General features: G+C 37.4%; 1 long non-coding RNA gene, 1 other non-coding gene and 1 pseudogene across 2 annotated transcripts; all 3 read left to right on the top strand.

Moving 5' to 3' along the window:
- Window positions 1-9804: 9804 nt before the first annotated feature.
- On the top strand, window positions 9805-11837 carry LOC147945259 (uncharacterized; annotated as a pseudogene).
- A 2297-nt stretch (window positions 11838-14134) lies between these two features.
- LOC147945258 (uncharacterized) lies at window positions 14135-14713 on the top strand. Its single transcript, XR_015596102.1, has 2 exons — window positions 14135-14380; window positions 14477-14713. It is a non-coding gene; the product is annotated as an uncharacterized LOC147945258 (long non-coding RNA).
- Window positions 14714-27495: 12782 nt separating this feature from the next.
- Window positions 27496-27602, top strand: LOC147945257 (small nucleolar RNA R71). The gene has a single exon (XR_015597910.1). It is a non-coding gene; the product is annotated as a small nucleolar RNA R71 (small nucleolar RNA).
- The last annotated feature ends 241 nt before the right edge of the window (window positions 27603-27843 follow it).

Here is a 27843-nt window from a genome sequence, read left to right as displayed (position 1 = left end):
TTATGGACTTGGCTATCATCATTTTCATCGACGATATTCTGGTTTATTTCAAGAGTCTCGGGCAGCATGCAGTGCATTTAAGAGCAGTTCTGGAAAAGCTATGGGAGCAGAAGTTATTTGCTAAGTTGAGAAAATATAGTTTCCGGCAGCGAGAGATGGGTTTTCTAGAACACATTGTGTCTTCAGAGGAAGTTTTTGTAGATCCGAAGAAGTTTTAGGCTATCCGAGTTTGGCCTAGACCGCACAATGCCACATAGATCAGAAGTTTTCTTGGGTAGGCAGGTTATTACAGGAGATTTGTGCAGGGCTTTGTGAGCAAGGCACTACTGATAACTAAGTTGACAGGGAAGGAGGTTTCTTTTGTTTAGTCCCAGGAGTGTGAAGAGGGTTTCGCAAGCCTGAAGGAGATACTTACTACTTCGGAGGGAAAGCCCTATGTGGTTTATACATATACATCCAAGGTTGGTTTGGGGTGTGTGTTGATGCAGCATGGGAAGGTGATTGCCTATGCTTCGCGGCGGATGCGGAAGCATGAGGACAATGGTCCTACTCATGATTTGAAAATGGCTGTTGTAGTTTTTGCCCTAAAGATTTGGGGATCTTATCTTTATGGTGCGAAGGTGCAAGTTTTACAGATCATAAGAGCCTGAAGTATATATTCACTCAGCCTGGCAGAGGCGGTGCATGCAGCTAGTGGCAGATTATGATTTGGGGATAGCCTATCACCCTAGTAAGGCTAATTTGGTTGTCGATGCCTTGAGTCGGAAGTGGACGGCTTCGACTCAGGAGTAGGTTATGAAGACTTTGGTAGGAGAGATTAGTGCATTGGGTTTGTGTGCTATTTCTCGGGAGCTGTTGGGTTTGAAGGCGGCTAATAGAGCAGATCTTCTGAGCAAAGTGTGGTTGGCTCAGGAGAAGGAATTGAGGTTGGGTGAATGACTATAGAGAGGTGGATTCATAAGTATCGGGTCTCGGCTAATAGTATTATTTTGGTGCATGGGCGGATTTCTGTGCCCAAGGATGAGGAGTTGAGGCAGGAGATCCTGAGTGGGGCTCATGCGAGCATGTTCTCTATTCATCCAGGAGCGACTAAGACGTACCGTAATCTCAAGAGGTACCATCACTGGGTCGGGATGAAGAAGGATGTGGCTAGTTGGGTCGCGAGGTGCGATGTGTGTCAGCTAGTGAAGGCTGAGCATCAGGTCCCAGGAGGGTTACTGAAAAGTCTTCCCATTCCAGAGTGGAAGTGGGATATGATTACTATGGACTTAGTGGTAGGTTTATCAGTGTCCAGGATGTTTGATGCTATTTGGGTAATTGTGGATCGGTTGACTAAGTCGGCACATTTTCTGGCCATTAAGAAGATTGATGGAGCAGCGGTCTTGCCTAAGTAGTATGTGAAGGAGATATTCAGGTTGCATGGGGTGCCAGCGAGCATTGTGTCTGATAGGGAGTCCAAGTTCACTTCGGTGTTCTGGAGGGCATTTTAGACAGAGATGGGCACTAAGGTGCATATGAGTACAGCTTATCATCCCTAGACAGATGGACAGTCAGAGAGGACGATCCAGACGCTGGAGGATTTGCTGAGGATGAGTGTGTTGGATTGGGGTGGCCATTGGGCAGATCACCTGAGCTTGGTATAGTTTGCTTACAACAACAGTTACCAGGCGAGTATTGGGATAGCTCCTTATGAGGCTTTGTATGGGAGGCCGTGTTGTACACCGTTATGCTGGACTCAGGTGGGGGAGAGGAGCATGTACGAGGCAGATTTTGTTCAGGAGACCTCAGAGAAGATTCGGGTTCTCAACCTGAACATCAAGGAAACTCAGGATAGGCAGAGGAGTTATGCCGATAGGAGGAGGAGAGATCTTGAGTTTCAGGTTAGAGATATAGTGTACCTCAAGGTGGCCATGTTGCGGGTTCCGAACAGGTCATTTTCTGAGACTAAGTTGAGTCCAAGGTATATGGGTCCGTTCAGAGTGATCGAGCGGGTAGGACTGGTGGCATAGAAACTGGAGTTATTTGAGGTTATGCGTGCATTCCACAAGGTTTTCCATGTGACCATGTTGCGGAAGTGTCTCCGTGAGGATGATCAGTTGTTGGCTAAGATTCATGAGGATCTTCAGCCTACCATGACTTTGGAGGCGAGACTAGTGAGGGTGCTCGAGAGGAGGATCAGCGAATATCAGAAGAATAAGATTCCTTTGATGAGAGTCGTATGGGATTGTCATGGTGTTGAGGAGCAGACTTGGGAGCTAGAGGCGAGGATGAAGGCAATGTTCAAGAAGTGGTTCGAGAAGCAGGTCGCGACTTGAACTTGTCTATCCTGGTCCCAGTTGTAGTCTGTGGCTAGAGTGAGGTGGTGTTCGGGGTACAAAATTTTTGTGAGGTGGTGGTTTGAGGGAAAGTTTCCTGAGATACAAGTTTCTAAAAGTGGAAAGTTTCCAGAAGTGGAAAATCTAAAAATGGAAAATTTTATGTGAGTTAGAATTTGTCCATTTTAAGTGGTTGGGAGCCTTGAAGAGGTCGTGTGTGGCCTTTGTGGCGGGCTGTTTAGCTATTGTGTGGCCTTTGTGGCAGGCTGTTTAGCCGTGTGTGGCCTTTGTGGGGGGGGGGGGGGGTTGTTTAGCCGTGTGTGGACTTTGTGGCGGGCTGTTTAGCCATTGTGTGGCCTTTGTGGCGGGCTGTTTAGCCAATGTTGCCTGTTTAGGCGGTCCTTCAGGATGTATGGTCTTTGTGACGGTCCTTTGGGACAAGTGGTCTTCGTGACGGTCCTTCGGGACGAGTGGTCTCTGTGACGGTCCTTCGGGATGAGTGGTCCTCGTGACGGCCCTTCGGCACCAGTGGCCTTGTGGCGGTCCTTTTTTGGACATTTGTTTGGCCTTTGTGGTGGTCCTGTTTAGGACATTTGTTTGCCCTTTGTGGGAGCCTGCGGGGCATTGAGATAATCCTTGTGTGGTCATGAGGTATTCCAATGAGGGGATATGTGGTTGGTAGGACATTGTGTTGTCTTACGCGAGCCACTGGAAGGAAACCTGGTTAGGGATAGGACTCAGACGTGTTCAGAATTGTTTGCTTGCGACTCTTGGGGGACTTAGGTTCTCCTAGAACCGTCATATTCTGAGACTTTGTGGCTTGACAGTATGGTTGGTATATCGACTTCGGATGACAATCCGGGGCGTGCTGTAGGGTGGCAACCCGAGAGACAAGTATCAGACTTCCTTATACATTATGGCATGTGGGCTTAGGCCCGTTGAGGAGCCAATATCATGGCATGCAGGCTTCGACCTGATGAGGAGCCAATAAAAACTCAAGGTTTAGGGCAGTGAGTAAAGGAAACTCCAAAAGTCGAGAGCAAATAATGCCTGGAATGTGAGTATCGCCTAGAGGTGAACTTTCGTAGATTGGTCGGAGGAGTGCGGGCTGTGGAGACGGTTGCAAGGGAGTCCTTGACTGATGGTTGTGCGAGATTCGTGGACGAATCTATGTTGGCGGGGGAGAATTGTAACACTTGCGAACCAAAACTCTGCGTTTTGGGGGTGGGTGTCAATCGACACCAAGGGTGATGTCGGTCGAGACCATTAGTTTATGGTTCGACCAGATTGATTTAATTGTCGATTTTGGTCGGTTTGGTTTAGGGAAAACCATTGAACCGAACTATTTAAGTGTTTTGTCGCAGAAGAGGGTTTTGGGAAGTGTTTTGTGTCGCTGCTTTGTTGTTTTAGAGAGAAAAGGGAGAAAACATTGTTCTTGAACTTTTGAGAGAGATTGGTGAGGTTCCTTGCTGTTTCTTGAGAGATCCAAGGCTAGGAAGGAGTTAGAAGCTTGCTAGGAAGATTGGATTCGTTCCTGTTGGTCAGAATCTTCCTGCAAAGAGGTGAGTGCATGACAATGGCTGATCTAAGCCTGTGATTCCTTGTTCTTGCTTGTTTGTTGTTGTTTATGTGTGTTTCTCTTGCTGGGATTGATTGCTACTGCTTCCTATGGACGTATATGGCTTGGATTTTGAGTATTGGGCGATTTGATGGAATTTGGGAAGCGAGATTCGACTCTCGGCTTCGTGCGGATCGCGGTTGCAGAGGTAGTCAAGCGGCATCGATCAATTGGTGTCGGTCAACATCAGTTAAACGGCATCGATCCACATTGTGGGATAGTGTCGATCGACACCAATAGCCAGTGTCGGTCGACACTTGGCTGGTGTCCGTCGACACCTCCCTTCCAGCGAGATGATGTTTGTTTTCCTGGTTTGTATGCTTTGTTTGTTGATTGTTTGGAACATTTGTATCATATTTGCTTGTATGTATAGCCCAGTAGATAGGAGGATTGCCTCACTAATTGTTTATCAAATACTCATGCATCTCAATTTGAGTTTGTGGTGCAGGTAAAGGCAAAGTGTGATCGTGGAATCAAGGCGATGAAGAGGAGGATGTTCTAGGGACTCGATTGGTTGTTGTCTGGCATTGCTAGGTTGCTAGATTTGGGTCATTAGAACATTGCTAGGTTGCTGGTTCTATGTTTTCCTGATGTTTGGTTATTAGAATTATTATACTTTGATTATTGGTTATATGGTTATTAGATATTTATTGGTTTACTGTTATGGTTTATGTTATCCGCTGTTGTGTGTTTGTGGTTAGGTGGCTAGTGGGTATGGGACCACTAGCTGTAGAATATTTATTATTATTATTATTATTATTATTGCAATTTATTATTATTATTATTATTATTATTATTATTATTATTATTATTATTATTATTATTATTTATTTTAACAAAAAAATGGGTCGGTTCGTTTCAGTCTGCGCTGGTTGCCGGAAGTAGTGGTAGAGAGGGATGGTAGAAGATAATAATAAAAGGTTAATCTTTGATAACATCATTATTTTACTCATATTAGCTGTAGTTTTCATGTGCATTTAGGAAGAGTTTGATAATATTTCAAGTATAAAAGCTCTATTATCAAGTATTTCAGGTTTGAAGAAGGTTTTACAGGTTTTATAGCAAAAAGAACCAAAATACAAAGAAAATACGTTTTAGGAAAGTTTCAGAGCTTTATAGTACGGACAACTTTTGTAGAGCTTCCGGAACTCAAAATATATCATGCTTAGTGTCTATGGAAAGCTAGAAGAGTCATCTTTCTCCTCGAAGTAGAATCAAGTCAATCCATTCACTTATCCGGAAGTTATGCCCGATTTACCAAGACGTGTTATAAACCGACGTGAAGAGAAGCAACCAGCCGATGGGCTTTTATTCAAGGCCTGACCAGCGACCATCACAACGGCCCAGTCCAAGACTCCTTTACAGTATAGAAGCCTCTTTCGCCGCCCCTTGTCCTGCACTTAAGAATCAAAGACGTTTCTGCTCTTACAAAACCCTAACCCTAAACAAAACCCTATAAATACTCTTAAGACCTAGGGTTTTGGAGTGTGCATCTTCTACAGCCTTTGGAGCCGCCCTAGCCACGACCAGAGAAGCTCTCTCTCTCTCGCTTGCCATCTCTCTTGAAGCTTGAAGATCTGCCATCAATCTCTCTTTCTACTCTTTCTAGTTCTTTCATAATTACATTGCTTTTGGGATCAAGTTACTTTTGTGACAAATAGAGAAGTTTCCTTTGAACCCCTTTTTGTTTATTGATTCACTTTTGATGCTATACTTTATAATATCAATGTCGTTTATTTGCATCATGAGCGAGTAGTTTACTTTGTTGGGTTTTATGGGGTGATTCAAGGGGAATTCATGGTTCACTTCAATTAGGTTGTTAGATCGTATTTTCGGTTTTATATTAGAGTTCTTTTGGGACATCTTTATCTTAATGCATGTGCTTGGATTGATCACCAAGTCCTGATCTAGAGAACGGGAGCGCTAACCGCGTTATCCTATTTCTCCGAACTAGTGTTATACCGAAACCTTGCTCGTAATCTGCGTAAGTTGAGTTGCGAAGTTTGGTGAATGTATGGAACTTGTTTAACTAGGTGGTTGACATGCGTCGTTGCCTGCGAAAGTTGAGCAACGGAGTGTGAAGACTTTAGACTTTCATTCTATGAGAATAGCTTGTTAGTTCATTAGTGTTTCGTAGTTGAGAACCTAGATCGAAAATTAGTATTTACTTATTAGATCTTACACTTAATATTGCTTAGAACCATGAAAACCCTGAGATGACTCCCAAAACGCCCAACGCCTTAGTCTTATAGTTTTAAACTGTTTTTATTTACTTTTATTTATTTGCAATAGTTATTAGGAAAACCAAAACCCCAATCTCTTCTTTAGTCTTAGCCATAGTTCTTTCTCTTATAACTCAATTTGTGTTTGCTATTATTCTCTGTGGGATCGATCCTAAAATACTACACTGATTAACTGTGCACTTTCAGTCATTGTGTAGTCTTTTCAAGTAAAAGATTTGGAGTGAAATTCTACACACATCAATCTTGTAATTATTATATAAAATAAATACTATATCACCTTTTTATGGTTAGTATAACTACTCAATGACTTATAAAGCTTTTTTGGGTTATACAATGCAATTCCCCATTCTATTTTCTATACAAGATGATAAAAATATGTAGAGAAAAAGATATATGTCTTAATTAATGCTATAGTGATATCATTTTACAATACATTACATATGTTTTCAGTTTTCACCATTAAATTACTGATTTGGGTATATTTTATTATTTATTTCAGTTAGATTCATATATATATCTATATATACATTTTTGGAGGCATTTATGAAATAAATCATGAAGTTCAAACTTATTTAAAAGCATGCCATTGATATTAATTATTAATTTGTTTTTTTTTATTTAATTAATTATTATTAAATTTTGATTTTTGGAAACAAGATTTCCTATCCTAATAAATTTTCCAAAACAAGAACCACCCCCTTTAACATTAAGTTTAAGTATTAAGTTTATAATTAATTTAATTAATATTAAGTTTCCAATTTTACAAAACAATATTTTCTCCATATAGACATTTCCTAAACAATCGGCCTAATCAATAAACGAATTGATTTTCAATTTTGGAGAAGGATCCGTGGCCAAGATTTTCCATCTCAACGCATTGATATCCATAGACGAATTATGACAAATAAGGATGATGAAATCGATTGACTAAAAATCAAGATGGACGGAAATGTCGCAATGGACGGGATAAAACAAAGACGAAGAAGATGATAGATTTGTTTTGTCATATAAAAACAAGAATAATTATGTCGGTCTAGACAAAACAAAAATAATATTAGTTTACTTTAAAACAAAAGTCAGTTACGTAATATATATCTGTAAGTAATTAGTATACTGAATTAGTTTTTTTTTTGTTCAAATAGCTATTTTTCATTTCTAACAAATTATATACATACATCTTGGATCCATTTTAATAACCAAAATTTATTAAAAGAAAAGCAATGTGGAATTCATATCAAACAAATAACTGTTATCAACTTTTATTTACATTTCACAACAAAACTATATATACTAAAGTTAATTGATTCTTTATATATAAAACATACAAAACTACAATACAAAATTATCCTGTACATATATTTAAAAAATTTAAAATAATAAAAACACACAGTATATTCTTTCTATAAATCACTACTTATTTAATTGTATGTTGTACTATAATATAAAACAATAAACCTTAAACAAAATACTTTCTAATTTCTATACTAACTAATATATCTATATTTGTAGGTTGATTTTTTTTTTAAATATACAAATTAAACATTCGTTATATATATATAGTTAATCTATAAAACAGATTATATTTTTTATTAATAAAATGGTCTCGCGGTGTACCGCGGGTGAATATCTAGTATATATATTAAATTCTCTTGGTATATATAAGTTTGTTTTTTTAATCATTATAAGTTTTGAGGAAACTCTTTGACAAATGTTGCAATCTATTTAATATCAGATATACTTAAATATATGTTGTCACTAAATTAGTTTATGACATACATATATCACAATCTATTTAATATTAAATGTCATACATGTCATGATCTGGTTAATATCAAAATTGGGCATTTGAGGGCATGTTAAGATCAAATTTGATTATAAAATACCACTTTTATATGTTGCTATGAGTACTTCTAATATTTGGATTATAATAAGATCATCATAACGGAAAATAAAAGAATTGGCATGAGTACTTCTAATCCACACAAAATACATAAAAGAATTGTTACTGAGAATAAGAGCAAGTAACGGAAAATGGCTGTGGAGGGGATTTTGATTCTATGCATCTTTTTTCTAGGCTTCGTGGGCGTTGTTGTTGGCATATGCTTCCTCTGTAAAAAGTGTACGTAAATCTTATAACAAAGTTGTAATATCTAATTGATGATGTGTTAAGTGTAAATAAAGTTATATTTTTCTTTAATAATTAGGTTCCAGTAAGTAAGAAGAAGCCGGCCAACCCCACGGGTGAGGTTTAGGAGAGTCCGAAGTGAGTAAAACATAAGATACTTTGATGATATTTATAAACTTATGATTGGTTCAAATTTGTTTTTGATTTAAAATTGAAATCTTTAACTTAATTATAATATATTAGAACTACTGATATTATATATTTGTGAGATACCATTAGAGTAATCTAGACGGTGGTTTTTTTACGAATATGTGGTTGCTATGACGGGAATTTGTATTTCTTTGAATAAGACATATTACAAAGTATATGGGATAAGCATATGTATTGACGAAAAGTTTATGTGTGATATACTGCTACACTGGTTTAAAATGTGTTTGGATAATGAATAAATCTCACCAATTCTTTATTGATATAGTTTTTTTCTTCTTTTTACGGTAATTTCATTACTCAAATTCATCAAATATTACAACTTTAATTTCTCGTGTGAAGAGTAACTGATCGAAAACAACCATTAAAAAGTAAAAACCAAACGGTTTCGTTATACTTGAACAAAAAATCATTTGGTAAAAACAAATAATAACTAGTTTTCTTCTATCTTCTTCAATCTCTATCCATTTTTCTTCTTTAGTCATACATGTACAAGTCTGCTGATGTTTGTTGACATTTTTTTTATTAAACTTTTATGAATAAGATTAAGTGTATATCATTTTGTCATATGAAAAAAAAATTTGGCCATTAATTTCTGATTTGCTTTAAGCATCAAATACTCTCAAGCCGGCACTGGCTATTATCTAATATTAGCTACAACAGACCGTAATCATGAAGAAATGGCAGACGAGCCATAAATATTTCACTACAAAAAAAACAGGTATGTTATATCATTTATTTTGTATCACAAAATTAAATGAAGTAATTTTAAATTACTTATTTTCAAGTGACGCAAATAAATATTATTAGCATCAATCATATCAATTGATATTATAATTATTTAATATTACGTCAATTATTTAAAACTGATTCAGTTTTTATTAGTTTGTATCACTTTATTAAAAGTGATATGAAATATATTTTTATATCATTTAGATAATTGATGTCTTTATTTTTTTTTTGTAAAATCACTTTTTTAAACGATATAAAACTTATATCAATATAAAACTGATTCTAAATTAAATTATATTTATATAATTAATAAATATGTTTACAAAAAGACTTGTGAACGTAAACAAAAAAAACTCAATCTTTAATAATTTGTATCACCATCGACAAACCTAATCCCAACTAGCATCTCTTTTCTTCTTGGAGTTTTTAACACAAATTAGATCCTTAATCATAAGTAAGTGTTTTTCTGACTTTGATTCTATGATTAGCTTTAATTAATTACAGATTGACATCAGGGTTTGTTTAATTATTTGACTCTAGAATTATGGTCTCACGCAGGATTTTCTTGAGAATTGACTTTTATTTGTGAAGAAACACTCGGCTTGAACAACACATATTGGAATTAATCAAACAAGTTACGACTCGGTTCGCCTTACACCACGACTTCTTATTCACACAACAACCGGACAACTTCAGGCCGATTCTATTCCTAATTAGGTGTTTATTAATCTTCTTAATTTTTCTAGGTTTATTTTTTTCTCCAAAGTAAAACCCAAAAACGTTCTTTAAGGTTTTGATGGATAAGTCATGGATAAAGAAACCACGTTTATCTCAAGATTACTTATCAGGGGTTAAAAATTTCTTGGATTTTGCATTTAGTAAATCAACTGCAGCCACAATGAAATGTCCATGTAACCGTTGTTCTCTAGCCAAATTCAAGTCAAGAGAAGATATTGAAGGTGATTTGATATGCTATGGCTTTTTAAGTTCTTACACAAGTTGGGTGTTTCACGGAGAGAGAATATTTGTCACAGAAAATGCAAGAGTACCTACTGATGATTTAGCTCAAGTTGAAATGGATTCAACTTTGAATCTTTTGGATGATCTTTTCCCTGGTATTGATACTAATATGTATGGTGAAAATGCATTTGGATCTTGTGAGCAGCCTATGGACACCGATAGACCATCAACTTCAAGTGGAAATTTTAGAAAAGAAGAAAGTTTTGATGAGTTGCTTGCTGATTTTACCCAAGAGCTATATGATGGATGCACAAAATTCACGAAGTTGTCTTTTATATTGAAGTTGTACCATATCAATTGTATGTGTGGGATAAGTGACAAAGGCATATCTATGGTGCTTGATTTGCTGAAAGAAGCATTTACACATGCTAAGTTGCCAAAGTCATTTAATGACATGAAGGGAGTTATTCGTAAATTAGGATTGAGTTACGAGAAAATTCATGCATGTCCAAATGATTGCATGTTATTTTGGGAGGCAGATGCAGAAAGGGAGACTTGTAAAGTTTGTGAAGCTTCTCGTTGGAAACAGAATATTTCTGCCAAGAGTAAGGTTAGGCTAAGTACGGTATCTGGATCAGAGAAAATAAAGAAGAAAACTCCAGCAAAAGGTACAATATCTGGATCAAAGAAGAAAACAAAAAAAACTCCTGCAAAAATTTTGCGTTATTTTCCTCTAAAACCGAGACTACAACGCTTATTCATGTCATCAAAAACTGCTACCCACATGATATGGCATGCAACTGCGTCTAATAATGATGGCAAGCTTCGACATCCAAGAGACGGAGAGGCTTGGAAATCATTTGATCAAAAATATCCAGAATTCGCATCTGATCCAAGAAATGTCAGACTAGGCTTGGCGACTGACGGTTTTAACCCATTTGGTACAATGAGTAATAGTTATAGCATATGGCTAGTGATATTATTTCCTTATAATTTGCCACCATAGATGTCAATGAAGCAGACATCAATGATCCTCTCTATGGTTATCCATGGAAAGCAAATGCCTGGTAATGATATTGATGTCTATTTGCAGCCACTTATCAAAGAATTGAAGGAATTATGGTTTGATGGGGTTAAAACAGTAGATGCTTCCACAAAACAAACATTTGACATGCGAGCAGCCATCATGTGGACAATTAGTGATTTTCCTGGTCTTGGAAATTTGTCGGGTTAGAATATATATACGACATCAGCTTGTCCAAGCTGCAATTTTGATGGCACCGGCCAACGTTTACGCCATGGCAAAAAATAATTGTTTTCAGGGTCATCGTCGCTTTCTTCTTCAAGATCATGATTTTCGTCAAAATATAACTAATTTTGACGGATATATCAAAACCAGATCACCACCAGTGACGTTATCAGGTTCTACAATTGTTCATCAACTAGAACAGGTTAATATTACTCTTGGTAAGAAGCATGGTTTAGTTGGAGTTGGAGGAAAAAGAGATCGAAGTCATGTTGGAAGATCTAGTACACAACAATGGAAGAAGAGGAGCCATAAATATTTCTTGAATAAGTGCTTTTACAAATTATGTATGATAAGATTATATAAGAACAAATTATGTATGTATGTATGATTATATTATATTGCTACGATACCATGGTTTGAGATGTGTTTGGATAATGGATTGAAGTGAACTCACCAATTATTTATTGTGTATCCCTACTATATTATTTCGGAAGTCCAAAAGAGGCCTATTAATGGACTAAATATGTAACAAATGTTTATTTGATCGAGAAAGCCTACAAAACAACATAAACATACATATTGACAAAAAAAAATTGATATACATAAACAAATTTTGATTACGTATGATTGGAAAAATAACAATATAGTCAGATTCAGCATATTATATGATATAACAAAAAATTTAGATGTCAAAACAGAATTTACAATAGTATCTTATATAATAAATAAGTGTTCCTCCAAATATTTTCAATAGTATCTTATATAACACCTCTAAATATTTTACACAACAATATTATTAAATTGTTTTGCAATCTCATTTTAGTAACTGTAACATCCACAAACTGGATTCCCGATATGGGAGGTGCATCTGTCGATGCAAGGTCGGTTTTCACGAGCCGAGTTAAGTTAAACACTCGTTTTGTTGCGTTTTTTTTTTTTTTGAGAAAACCCTAAGATCGGGCATTTAAGGAGAAGTTCGTGGAGTTTGGCCGCTTTCAGAGAGAAATTAGAGAAATAAGCTGTTCTTGAGAGAGTTTGGAGTTTTAGAGCCTTTTCCTGAGAGATCTTGCCGGTGGAGTGGAGATATGTAGCTGGATTTGTGTTAGGAGCTTGCTAGGAGTGTATATTCGTTGGTTTTAGAGTCAGAATCTTCTTTGGCAAAAGTGAGTGCATAACCATGGCTTATCTAAGCTTGAGATTTCTCTGATTTTCGTGTTTATGTGTTATGTGGTAGATTCCTTGGCTTGTTAGAATGTTTTTCAGTCACATGGGGCTTTGTGTGGCTTCTTTGTGGCATTGTATCGAGTTTGATGTGTTTAGGAACGAAGATATGTTGAGGAAATTCAGGGAAGACGATGCTCGGCAGGTGCGTCGGTTGATGCACTATGTACGTTGGTCTGCGAGGACGACACGATAAGACCTTGGAGCATCGGTCGATGCCATGTGGAAGTATCGATCGATGCAATTAGGGATTTTAATAATTGTCGAGCATGCATCGGTCGACGCAGTATTGGTGTCGGTCGATGCAATCAAATCATGCATCAGTCGATGCAGGATTGGTGTCGGTCGATGCAACCCCAAACAGCGTTGGTCGATGCAGTTGTTTGGTTTCGGTCGATGCAGCTTCCTGGTTTTTTTGTTGATTGTTGTTTGATGGTTGGAGATTCTCAATTGCTTGTGTATATAGCCCAGTAGATGGGAGGATTGCCTCATTGAATGTTTATCAAATACTCATGCATCTCAATTTGTGTTTGTGGTGTAGGTAAAGGCAAAGTGTGATCGTGGAATCAAGGCGATGAAGAGGAGGATCTTCTAGGGACTCGATTGGATGTTATCTGGCATTGCTAGGTTGCTAGAGTTCAGTCATTAGAAACATTACTAGGTTGCTGGTTCTATGTTTTCCTGATGTTTGGTTATTGGAATTATTATACTTTAATTATTGGTTATATGGTTATTGGATATTTATTGGTTTATTGTTATGGTTTATGTTATCCGATGTTGTGTGTTTGTGGTTAGGTGACTAGTGGGTATGGGAACACTAACTGTAGAGTATTTATTTATTTATTTATTTATTATTATTATTATTATTATTATTATTATTATTTATTATTTTTTAAAAAAATGGGTCTGGTCGTTTCAGCCCGCGCTGGTGCCCGGAAGTGGTGGTAGAGAGGGATGGTAGAAGATAATAATAAAGGGTTAATCTTGTATTTATTATATAAAATAAATACTATATCACCTTTTTATGGTTAGTATAACTACTCAATGAATTATAAAGCTTTTTTGGGTTATACAATGCAATTCCCCATTCTATTTTCTATACAAGATGATAAAAATATGTAGAGAAAAAGATATATGTATTAATTAATGCTACAATGATATCATTTTACAATACATTACATATATTTTCAGTTTTCACCATTAAATTACTGATTTGGGTATATTTTATTATTTATTTCAGTTAGATTCATATATATATATATATTAAATTTTCTTAGTATATATAAGTTTGTTTTTTGTAATCATTATAAGTTTTGAGGAAACTCTTTGACAAATGTTACAATCTATTTAATATCAGATATACTTAAATATATGTTGTCACTAAATTAGTTTATGACATACATATATCACAATCTATTTAATATTAAATATCATACATGTCATGATCTGGTTAATATCAAAATTGGGCATTTGAGGGCATGTTAAGATCAAATTTGATTATAAAATACCACTTTTATATGTTGCTATGAGTACTTCTAATATTTGGATTATAATAAGATCATCATAATCCACACAAAATACATAAAAGAATTGTTAGGGAGAACAAGAGCAAGTAACGGAAAATGGCTGTGGAGGGGATTTTGATTCTATGCATCTTTTTTCTAGGCTTCGTGGGCGTTGTTGTTGGCATATGCTTCCTCTGTAAAAAGTGTACGTAAATCTTATAACAAGTGTACGTAAAAAGTGTAATACCTAATTGATGATGTGTTAAGTGTAAATAAAGTTATATTTTTCTTTAATAATTAGGTTCCAGTAAGTAAGAAGAAGCCGGCCAACCCCAGTGGTGAGGTTTAGGAGAGTCCGAAGTGAGTAAAACAAAAGATACTTTGATGATATTTATAAACTTATGATTGGTTCAAATTTGTTTTTGATTTAAAAATGAACTCTTTAACTTAATTATAATATATTAGAACTACTAATATAATTATAATATATTAGAATTATAGCATTCACTACAAGAAAACGTCATGTTTTTCTACAAAATTTCCTACATAAAATTTGGTAGAAAAAATTTCCTACCAAAATCTTACCTTATTTTAACGAAAAGCAACTATCGTAGGAAGAAGGAAGATAATTTCATACAAAAATACTTTGAGAATATGGTAGGAAATTTCTTACGAAAATCCTACAAATAAATTGGTCAAAGGAAAAAATTTGTAGGAAAACGGAAAGCATATAGAAGGAAAAGACGTTGAATGAATTTTGTAGGAATGTTTCTTTTAAATTTCCTTCAAAAAGTTTGTTGAACCAAAATTCGTAGGAACCCAGAAGAAATATAAAAGGAGAAGACGTAAAATTAATTTGGTAGAAAAAATTCCTTCGAATTTATTTCTATAAAAAATTAAAAATAAAAATAAAAAAGTTTTGTAGTGAAAATTTGGTAGGAAAATTGGTAAAAACCCTAGATATAGAAACTCTACGCTCCAGCCTCCATCTCATTCCTTTCTATATTTCTGTTTTTTTTTTTTGGTCAAACCCTTTCTATATTTTTTATTCCTTTTTTTTTCTGGGTCAAAATTTTTTCCTCCTCCTTTTTCCTCTTCTTTCTCTTTCTCCTTTGTTCTTCTACGAAAACCCAACATTTTGCTCAGCTTTCTCTAATCGAAGCAACTGATCTCTTTCTCTACCTCTTCTATCTCTATTGTCTTCTTTATTGGAAAAGAAACCAAGACATCACCAACAGTTGAATCGATCCATACATCACCAACAATCAATTTAACAAACCCAACATATAAGCTATAGACTCCGCCTAATCCAATCTACGCTGGCCGAAATAACATGAGAATCTCCATCGTTGAAGCCAGTAGTTCCAGATCTGAATCCGTCTCAAGCAAAACGACAAAACCTAATAATTTTTTATATTTAATATTTAGTTTGTAAAAAGTTGTTTTTTAGGTTTGTATTTTAGTTTAAAAAATAATTGTATTTCTAATTAAATTAATAATTGATTTTATATATTATTCGGATTAATAATTTAACTTTTTATTAAATTTGAAATCAATAGAAAACAACATTAATTAGTTTTATTTTTTTATTAAGTTTGTAGGAAAAATATAAGACCACTTTGGTAGGAAAATAGTAAAAATGAATTTTCTACAAATATTTTGGTAGGAAAATAGTCAAAAAACCTCCTTCCACTTTCCTTCAAAATTCTTACGAAAGATTTTTCGACGAATTTTCGTAGAAAATTTTCTTCGAATTTCCTTCCAAAATTGATTTCCTACGGACGTTTACTTCCATTTTTTTCGAAGGAAAATAGTAGAAAACAAATGTTTTCTTCTATTTTCCTTTGTAATCTGCGATAGGAACTCAGTGTAGGAAATTAAATGTTTTCATGTAGTGATTAGAGTAATCTAGACGGTAGTTTTTTTACGAATATGTGGTTGCTATGACGGGAATTTGTATTTCTTTGAATAAGACATATTACAAAGTATATGGGATAAGCATATGTATTGACGAAAAGTTTATGTGTGATATACTGCTACACTGGTTTAAAATGTGTTTGGATAATGAATAAATCTCACCAATTCTTTATTGATATAGTTTTTTTCTTCTTTTTACGGTAATTTCATTACTCAACTTCATCAAATATTACAACTTTAATTTCTCGTGTGAAGAGTAACTGATCGAAAACAACCATTAAAAAGGAAAAACCAAACGGTTTCGTTATACTTGAACAAAAAATCATTTGGTAAAAACAAATAATAACTAGTTTTCTTCTATCTTCTTCAATCTCTATCCATTTTTCTTCTTTAGTCATACATGTACAAGTCTGCTGATGTTTGTTGACATTTTTTTTATTAAACTTTTATGAATAAGATTAAGTGTATATCATTTTGTCATATGAAAAAAAAATTTGGCCATTAATTTCTGATTTGCTTTAAGCATCAAATACTCTCAAGCCGGCACTGGCTACAACAGACCGTAATCATGAAGAAATGGCAGACGAGCCATAAATATTTCTTGAATAAGAGCTTTTACAAATTATGTATGATAAGATTATATAAGAACAAATTATGTATGTATGTATGATTATATTATATTGCTACGATACCATGGTTTGAGATGTGTTTGGATAATGGATAGAAGTGAACTCACCAATTATTTATTGTGTATCCCTACTATATTATTTCGGAAGTCCAAAAGAGGCCTATTAATAGACTAAATATGTAACAAATGTTTATTTGATCGAGAAAGCCTACAAAACAACATAAACATACATATTGACAAAAAAAAATTGATATACATAAACAAATTTTGATTCAGTATGATTGGAAAAATAACAATATAGTCAGATTCAGCATATTATATGATATAACAAAAAATTTAGATGTCAAAACAGAATTTACAATAGTATCTTATATAACAAATAAGTGTTCCTCCAAATATTTTCAATAGTATCTTATATAACACCTCTAAATATTTTACACAACAATATTATTAAATTGTTTTGCAATCTCATTTTAGTAACTGTAACATCCACAAAGTGGATTCCCGATATGGGAGGTGCATCCGTCGATGCAAGGTCGGTTTTCACGAGCCGAGTTAAGTTAAACACTCGTTTTGTTGCGTTTTTTTTTTTTCAGAAAATCCTAAGATCGGGCATTTAAGGAGAAGTTGTGGAGTTTGGCCGCTTTCAGAGAGAAATTAGAGAAATAAGCTGTTCTTGAGAGAGTTTGGAGTTTTAGAGCCTTTTCCTGAGAGATCTTGCCGGTGGAGTGGAGATATGTAGCTGGGTTTGTGTTAGGAGCTTGCTAGGAGTGTATATTCGTTGGTTTTAGAGTCAGAATCTTCTTTGGCAAAAGTGAGTGCATGACCATGGCTTATCTAAGCTTGAGATTTCTCTGATTTTCGTGTTTATGTGTTATGTGGTAGATTCCTTGGCTTGTTAGAATGTTTTTCAGTCACATGGGGCTTTGTGTGGCTTCTTTGTGGCATTGGATCGGGTTTGATGTGTTTAGGAACGAAGATCTGTTGAGGAAATTCGGGGAAGACGATGCTCGGCAGGTGCGTCGGTTGATGCACTATGTACGTTGGTCTGCAAGGACGGCACAATAAGACCTTGGAGCATCGGTCGATGCCATGTGGAAGTATCGATCGATGCAATTAGGGATTTCAATAATTGTCGAGCATGCATCGGTCGACGCAGTATTGGTGTCGGTCGATGCAGTCAAATCATGCATCGGTCGATGCAGGCTTGGTGTCGTTCGATGCAACCCCAATCAGCGTTGGTCGATGCAGTGGTTTGGTTTCGGTCAATGCAGCTTCCTGGTTTTTTTGTTGATTGTTGTTTGATGGTTGGAGATTCTCAATTGCTTGTGTATATAGCCCAGTAGATGGGAGGATTGCCTTATTGAGTGTTTATCAAATACTCATGCATCTCAATTTTTGTTTGTGGTGTAGGTAAAGGCAAAGTGTGATCGTGGAATCAAGGCGATGAAGAGGAGGATCTTCTAGGGACTCGATTGGTTGTTGTCTGGCATTGCTAGGTTGTTAGAGTTGGGTCATTAGAACATTGCTAGGTTGCTGGTTCTATGTTTTCCTGATGTTTGGTTATTTGAATTATTATACTTTAATTATTGGTTATATGGTTATTGGATATTTATTGGTTTATTGTTATGGTTTATGTTATCCGATGTTGTGTGTTTGTGGTTAGGTGACTAGTGGGTATGGGACCACTAACTGTAGAGTATTTATTTATTTATTATTATTATTATTATTATTATTATTATTATTATTATTATTATTATTTATTATTTTAAAAAAAAATGGGTCTGGTCGTTTCAGCCCGCGCTGGTGGCCGGAAGTGGTGGTAGAGAGGGATGGTAGAAGATAATAATAAAGGGTTAATCTTGTAGTTATTATAAAAAATAAATACTACATCTCAAGTTTTTTTCTTCTTTTTACGGTAATTTCATTACTCAACTTCATCAAATATTACAACTTTAATTTCTCGTGTGAAGAGTAACTGATCGAAAACAACCATTAAAAAGTAAAAACCAAACGGTTTCGTTATACTTGAACAAAAAATCATTTGGTAAAAACAAATAATAACTAGTTTTCTTCTATCTTCTTCAATCTCTATCCATTTTTCTTCTTTAGTCATACATTTACAAGTCTGCTGATGTTTGTTGACATTTTTTTTATTGAACTTTTATGAATAAGATTAAGTGTATATCATTTTGTCATATGAAAAAAAAAATTGGCCATTAATTTCTGATTTGCTTTAAGCATCAAATACTCTCAAGCCGGCACTGGCTACAACAGACCGTAATCATGAAGAAATGGCAGACGAGCCATAAATATTTCTTGAATAAGAGCTTTTACAAATTATGTATGATAAGATTATATAAGAACAAATTATGTATGTATGTATGATTATATTATATTGCTACGATACCATGGTTTGAGATGTGTTTGGATAATGGATAGAAGTGAACTCACCAATTATTTATTGTGTATCCCTACTATATTATTTCGGAAGTCCAAAAGAGGCCTATTAACAGACTAGATATGTAACAAATGATTATTTGATCGAGAAAGCCTACAAAACAACGTAAACATACATATTTACAAAAAAAAAATTGATATACATAAACAAATTTTGATTACGTATGATAGAAAAATAACAATATAGGACATGTTCGTTTCATCGCCGCAAGTACCTGCGGTTGCGGCAGCCGCAGCTATTGTTGTTCGTTTGGTTGCTGCAGATACCTGCGACGTGACACTGCGGCAAACACATCTTCACATTTTAAACGTTGATTAGATGCGGCGATTAAAAATGTTGTGTTTACCGCTGCCGCTGCCGCAGCCGCAGCCACCTGCGTCGATGAAACGAACATGCCTATAGTCAGATTCAGCATATTATATGATATAACAAAAAGTTTAGATTTCAAAAAAGAATTTACTATAGTATCTAATACAGTAAAACCTCTATAAATTAATAATGTTGGGACTAAGACATTTTATTAATTTATATTGATATTAATTTATCGATAAATTAATAATTATTATTTTATAGTGTAAATTAATAATTATTAATTTATAGATATATTTTTAATTGTTTATTTTTTAAAAAATTATGAATTGGAACAACTATAGCAAAATAAGATTAAACTTTCGGATGTTATAAATTTTATGGTTTAGGAATTGAACTTGTAATATTTAGAAAGCACTATTTACAATAAATTACAAATATTATAGACAAATTGACTTATACACATGAGACACATAAATTCAAATCTATGAATAATAATATCAATTCTCCTATTTTAATAATCTGTCAAATTATCAAATTGTAAATGATGCATATCTAAAAATTAAAACTTTAAATTTAATTATTTGTATGACATGTTATAAAATATTTTAGAGATATCATTATAGGTTGAAAATATTACAACTATTCTATAGAATTGAGCTTTAGGAGAAACATACACTATTATATCAGTATATATATATATATAAATTTACATAATTATTAATTTATGATATTATTGGGACTATATTTTATAAGGAGATTTCGAAAAAATTATTATCTTATTATCTTATCGAATATTGTTAATTTTTACACTGGTCCGACTTGGGACCAGCAAAATTTATTAATTTATAGTGTTTATTAATTTATAGAAGTTTTACTGTATAACAAATAAGTGTTCCTCCAAATATTTTCAACCAGAAAGAAAGTGACAAATCACTAAATTAAAACCATTCATTTTATTTGTACAGACTTTTAAATAGGTCTTAAAAACACTTCATTTGATTCCTATTGTAACTCCCGCAAACCAAAACTGTGTGTTTTGGGGGAGGGTGTCGATTGACACCATGGTGGTGTCAGTCGACACCACTTATTTCTGCTTCGACCAGATTGATGTAATCGTCGATTTGATTCGGTTTGGTTTTGGGAAACCTTTGAACCGGGTTACTTAAGTGTTTGTCGATGAAAGGAAGGGTTTTTGGCATTGTCTTTGTCGCCGTTTAACGTTTTTGAGAGAGAAAGGGAGAAAACTTTGTTCTTGAGCTTTTGAGAGAGATTTGTGAGATTCCTTGCTGTTTCTGGAGAGATCCAAGTCTAGGAAGGAGTTAGAGGCTTTCTAGGAGGGTTGGATTCGTTGTTGTGGTTCAGAAACTTCCTGCAAAGAGGTGAGTGCATGACCATGGGAATCTAAGCCTTTGATTTCCTTGTTCTTGCTTGTTTGTTGTTGTTTTGTGTGTTTTTTTTGCTGAGATTGGTTGCTACAGGTTCCTATGGATGTTTTCGGCTTTGGTTTTGAGTATTGGACGATTTGGTGGAGTTTTGGGAGCGAGATTCGACTCTCAGCTTCGTGCGGATCGCAGTTGCGGAGGTAGTGTCACGGAGATCAGGAGTTTTCTTGGGTTGGCAGGTTACTACAGGAGATTTGTGCAGGGGTTTGCGAGCAGAGCACGTCCTATGACTAAGTTGACAGGGAAGGATGTTCCTTTTGTCTGGTCACATGAGTGCAAGGAGGGCTTTGCAAGCCTGAAGGAGATATTGACTACTGCTCCAGTTTTGGCTTTGCCTGAGCAGGGAGAACCCTATGTGGTTTATACAGATGCATCTAGAGTTGGTTTGGGGTGTGTGTTGATGCAGCATGGGAAGGTGATTGCCTATGCTTCTCGGCAGTTACGGAAGCATGAGGACAACTATCCTACTCATGACTTGGAGATGGGTGCTGTAGTTTTTGCTCTGAAAATTTGGAGATCTTATCTTTATGGTGCAAAGGTACAGGTGCTTACAGATCATAAGAGCCTGAAGTATATATTCACTCAGCCTGAGCTGAATTTGAGGCAGAGGCGGTAGATGGAGCTGGTGGCAGATTATGATCTGGAGATAGCCTATCACCCCGATAAGGCTAACTTGGTTGCTAATGCTTTGAGTCAGAAGCGGGCGGCTTCGGCTCAGGAGCAGGATATGGAGTCTCTGGTAGGAGAGATCAGTGCATTGAGTCTGTGTGTGGTTTCACAGGAGCCGTTGGGTTTGGCGGCAGCTGATAGAGCATATCTGTTGAGCAGAGTGCGGTTGGCTCAGGAGAAGGATTTGGGGCTGGTGAATGCCTCAAAGGATGTTGATTAAGAGTATCAGGTTTCGGCTAATAGTACTATTTTGGTGCATGGGTGGATCTGTGTGCCTAAGGATGAGGAGTTGAGGCAGGAGATCTTGAGAGAGGTTCATGCGAGCATGTTCTCTATTCATCCAGGAGCGACTAAGATGTATCGTGATCTCAAGCGGTACTATCACTAGGTTGGGATGAAGAAGGACGTGGCTAGTTGGGTTGCGAGGTGTGATGTGTATCAGCTAGTGAAGGCTGAGCATCAGGTACCAGGTGGATTGCTGAAGAGTCTTCCCATTCCAGAGTGTAAGTGGGATATGATTACTATGGACTTCGTGGTTGGTTTGCCAGTGTCTAGGACGTTTGATGCGATTTGGGTCATTGTGGACCGGTTGACTAAGTCGGCACATTTTCTGGCCATTAAGAAGACTGATGGAGCAGCGGTCTTGGCTAAGAAGTATGTGAAGGAGATAGTCAGGTTGCATGGGGTGCCAGCGAGCATTGTGTCTCATAGAGATTCCAAGTTCACTTCGGTGTTGTGGAGGGCATTTCAGGCAGAGATGGGCACTAAGGTGCACATGAGTACAGCTTATCATTCCCAGACATATGGACAGTCAGAGAGGACGATCCAGACGTTGAAGGATTTGCTGAGGATGTGTGTGTTGGATTGGGTGGCCATTGGGCAGAAAACTTGAGCTTGGTAGAGTTTGCTTACAACAGTTACCAAGCGAGTATTGGCATTGCTCCTTATGGGGTTTTGTATGGGATACCGTGTCGTACACCGTTATGCTGGACTCAGGTGGGGGAGAGGAGCATGTACGGGGCAGATTTTGTTCAGGAGACCTGATAACACAGAGTTTTAAACCCTATTTTCCTACTGCAAGTGCACAGCAAAGAAGTAGTACTTAGGGGTCGAATCCCACGAAGACCAAGTTTTACTCTATGGTTCTATTGGTTCAATTTCAAGCTAAGACAATTCGAAGTTGGGTTTGTTTGGTAACGGTAACGCGATTAAAAACGGTATAAAAAGGCAATAAACAAAACACTAGATCAGGGGTGATTCTCGGGAATTTCAGAGATAGCAACCAAACAACTATTCAGGGCATAAATTAAGTACCAGTCTAGAACTCAAACATAAATATAAACTGATCCACTGTCGTGGCATCAATAACTCTATCTGATAGATTCTGTGCGGAAACGCGGAGCACGTGCTCAGACATCCGGAGCACATGCTCGGCGGTCCATAAACCCTAAACTGTCGTTTGAGCCCAGAATCGCAGACAAGCATTAAAGAACAGGAATGATAAGTTCACAAATCACCTACACATCAACTTTCGCAGGTCTAGGATAATTTGCCCACTAATGTCTTTTCTAGCAACCTATTACACTTTTGATGAATAGATAAACCTAGAATCATAGATTGGGTGATCAAATCAACCTAAGCATTAAGTCTAACAATAGTGAAGACAATCGATTATATAAAGCCCTATTTGTGTTCTGTTGCTAACCCATGAAACCCCTTTGAAACCCCTAATCTAGCAAAGAAATCTACTCAGACATAGAGAAATGAATCATAGCAATAGATGAGAAATTCAATGACATAAAAATAAAAAGGGTTCAGAGAATCCTTCACAAGGTAGCCGCTCTTCTCCCTCTCTCAAAAACGTCGCTCAAAAAAACAAAAATAAAGAGTATATTTTCTCTCCTAAAAACCCAAGGTTAAATAGCATACAAGTAGAGAAAAATAAGGAAAGAATCCAAATCAAATCTCCCTATTAAAAATCGATCTCCTCATCTTTCTCTCACAAAGGATCGCCTAAAATAAGGGGAATTAGGCAGGGAATCGGCACCTAGATGCTTGCCACGTGTCGTCATGAATCCGTAGAGTTGGGAGCATGTGCTCGGAAATCGGGAGCATGTGCTCCTGGGTCTAAAATCAGCTTTTCTGCTCCGATTCCTCCTGCTGTTCCAATCCTTGCTTTTAGCTTCCTAGCCTCGTATTATAACCTGAAAAGGACTCAAACAACTACAAAACTTTCAAATAAACGGGGTCAAAGTTAGTCAAAACCGTAACATATCAACTCCCCCGGACTTAGATCTTTGTTTGTCCTCAAACAAACTCAAACCAAGCGCCAAGAGAGCCAAGGTGGGAACTCGCAAAAATCTCAGAAACCGTGAGTAGACCATGACCTGCAGACCACATGTGTTAGAACAAGCTATACCAAAAACTTCTCCAGCAAACATCTCCAAAACCAGAACCATAATTGGCAATCAAACCCAGAAAAATATCACTTTCCAGACAAAGACTCTTTACATTCAATTAAAATTGGCGTGAGCTTCTCATTAAAGGCATTAAGCTAGTGAAATCGAGGCTTGGTAGATAAAAGGCTGTTTTAATGGTGGAGCTATAGAGTGTTTAGGGGTTACCATTACTTCGAAAGAGATGCAGGATATCGCACAAAATGGTAAGGGAGAGTGGACTCATTGGTGTCCACAACCTCTAATCGCTCTCCTCTTCTTATCTTCTCAAACTCAGCCTCTCTTTTCTCCTCAGGTTACAACGCATGCTCGGGGGTGTGTAACACTAGCTCTGGTCCCTTTCCATCATCCTTAAACGTTTTTTTTTTTTTTTTTTTTTTTTTTTTTTTTAGATGAATTGAAGGATGATGGGGGATCTTCTTCTGATATTGCCCCTGGAGCATGCGGACCGTATCCTAGGCTCTCTCTCTGCTCAAAACAACTCGCGGACTCGGATGTATATAATTTCGGAGCAGGTGCTCGCTGGGTTGGAGCACGTGCTCTGTCCGTCCGGCTCTTTCCTCTTTGGTTCTCCAGCAAGAGCGAGTTAGAGATTGTGTCAGTCCTGCTCTCCCCGACCGTTTTGCACATAGCTGCACAAAATGAGAAAACAAAAATACAAGTGCAAGTGGTTTGAAAGGAGGTTAGGCTCGGGGTGGGTACTAACTTAAAATGAGCTAGCTATTCAGGATCAGCAAGATTGGCAAAATGAATAAGAAGTCCTGAATATGTGACACGTTCCCTATCCTAATGCCCAAAACGAGAAGAATTTAAATCCGGTTAGGTTCCAATAAGGTAGAGTCTAAGTCTTTCCGGTGAAACCTTAATGGGATGAAGCTTTTCTGGCCAGGAGAAGGGTCCGAATGTGAAGAGGTATTAGCTCGTCTCTGTACTCTTAGTTCTGCAACAATGGTCACTAGGAAACGGTCAAACTCACAAATGGTTAAAAACATCACAGATTTCGGTCCTAATTCCCACAAGTTTTGGTTCGACTCACATGACAAACTGACTCAATAAAAAGAAAAAATAAAGAAAACAAAGGTCATAGGTGACCCTCCCCCGGACTTACTTCACACCGTCTCCGGTGTGAAAATAAGCCAAAAAGAGACCTAGACAAGAAGAAAAATAAAGATAACAACAAAAATGAAAAGAAAATAAGGCGGATAGGACAATGATGGTGTGTGTAACCGTGATCAGGCGTCGGAATTGTCTGGGCTCTCGCTCTCCAAACGGGCAAGGCGGCGTCTCCGACGTGGTGGATAATAAAGCAATCTAGTCTCAAAAATCACTGAAATCGGTCTGGGCCTGGTGGGCATGGGCCTGAAATTCATTAAACTTACCTGGCCCAATCGCTCTTCTCTTTTTCTTCTTTTGTTTTTAGTTTGCCGAGCATGTGCATCGGGTTGCTCGCGTCCTGCGAGCATGTGCTCCGCATCTTTTTTTCTTTTTTTCTCAGTTTGCCGAGCATGTGCATCGGGTTGCTCGCGTCCTGCGAGCATGTGCTCCGCATCTTCTTCCAACATTCCTTCTGCCTTTGTCAAGGCAACCTCCAACGGGTCGAGAGTGAGAACTTCATCGGTAACCTCATGTGCAACCTCTGAACCATCATCAACCACAAAAGTCTGACCATCTATCATAGGTTTCTTGAGCAGCTTATTCATCTCAAACCTTGCAATCATATCCCCCAGCTGGAGATCGATCGCTCCCCCTTGCACATCTATAATCGCACCAGCTGTGCATAAGAATGATCTACCTAAGATCAGGGGGTCACGTGGTTCTTCTTCAAGTTCCAGAACCACAAAGTCTGCTGGTATAAGCGTGTCCCCTATCTGGACATGTAAATCCTCTAACACTCCTATGGGGCGCTTGGTGGATCTATCCGCGAATACTAACGAAATCCGTGTAGACTTGAACTTCGTGTATCCCAGCCTTTTAGCCACTGAATATGGCATAAGGTTCACACTGGAACATAGATCACAGAGGGAGTTTGCAAAAATTGTTTTACCGATTCTCACGGATAAGACAAATCGTCCTGGATCATCTCTCTTCTTTAGCACTTTGTTTTGCAGCACAACACTGCACTCTCTTGAAACCATCATCACGTTCTCTTCCTCTGACACTCTCCCAGAAACTAACCCTTTCACATATCTCTTCAAAGCAGGTATCATCTGAACAGCATCAGCTAGGGGTAGTTTTACCGTCAATTCTCTCAACATCTCCTTGCACTTAGCATCCTCCAAATCCTTGCGAGATTTCTTAGGAGGAACAGGGTAAGGAACCCTAGGGGTGTACACGCGTGCAGGAGGTACCTCAGTAGGAACAGTCTGATCGGGAGTCGGGAGCACGTGCTCGCTGGATGGGAGCACATGCTCGCCGGATGCTTCGGCTTCTTTTTGACTCGACGGTGGAGTCTCAGCAGCATGTTGAGGAAGGTATTCTTCAGCAATACCCTTGCCCTTGTCAATCCTAGCGGATGGTGCTTCTCTAGGGGGTAACTTCTTTTCTCCCCTTAGCTCAATCGCATAGACATACTCGTTCCGCAGGTTTGCTTCCCCTTTTCCGGGCAGAGTCCCAAGAGTTCTTTTCACGGCTTCAGCAGTCTGTACAACCTGAACATCAAGCTTCTTCACATGTGACATTACTGCCTCATACTTCCCATTAAGGTCATTGTACATGGTATTGACCTTAGCGTTGATTTCCACTGAAGCTTTTTGTTGATTCACCAAGAGTTGTTGCATCATGTTTTTCAGCTCATCCTGAGAGCTGCTAGCAGATGAAGGTCCCAACTGCTGGTTAGTGTAAGGCAGTGCTTGCTTAGCGCTTGTATATGCCTGCTGGTTCCCCCCTTGGAAACGGTTTTGAGTGGGCACAAACTGTTTGCCTTGGAAGTTGTTTGAGAAGGTTTCCTGATAACCCATCTGATTCTGAGCTCCTTGCTGCGGATACACCTGATCTTGAGGGTTCTCCACGTTGGTGCTTCTATAGGACAAATTTGGATGGCTTCTGTAGTTTGGGTTGAAACCCCTATTCTGCACAAAACCTTGCCCACTCACATAATTAACCTCCATCGTGTCATCCTCTCCATCACAAATCTCCTGAGCTAGCGGCATGTCTCCGGTCTCATCGACAAAATGGACAGTTTTCTGGCTCCCCTTCAGAAGAAGGTTCACCTTGGCTGTCAACTCATCAATCTTTTGCGTATCGACACTGTTGACCTTCACGGACCTGTCATACTCAGGGGCCTTGTTGCTGGAGCTTGCAGCTAGGTTCTCAATCAACTGATATGCTCCTTCCTTAGACTTTGTCATAAAATCCCCATTGCTGGCCGAGTTGAGAACGTTTCTGTAGTCCCAGTTAACTCCATCATAGAAAATGCCCAGGATCTGTTCATCACTGAATCCATGGTGTGGACACTCTCTACGGTACTCTTTGTACCTCTCCCAAGCCTCGCAGAAGGCTTCTCCAGTGTGCTGTTGGAACGATGAAATCTTGTTCCTCAGGGCAGCGGTCTTAGCCTTGGTGTAGAAATGGTCCAGAAACGCAGACCTACACTGTTCCCATGATGTCAGAGACCCAGGTGGCAGTGACTTCAGCCAACGTGAAGCTCTATCCGCAAGAGAGAAGGGGAAGAGCTTGCACTTCAGAAAGCCTGGCGGTATCCCATTTGAACCAGTGGTGCTACATATCTCCTCAAAATTCTCGATGTGGTCCATCGGAATCTCAGCTGGGAGACCGTGAAATAGG

This window comes from Camelina sativa, chromosome 4 (genome assembly GCF_030686135.1).
Source record: "Camelina sativa cultivar CO46 ecotype springtype chromosome 4, ASM3068613v1".
NCBI lineage: Eukaryota > Viridiplantae > Streptophyta > Magnoliopsida > Brassicales > Brassicaceae > Camelina > Camelina sativa.
This window is presented reverse-complemented; position numbering and strand designations above follow the sequence as displayed.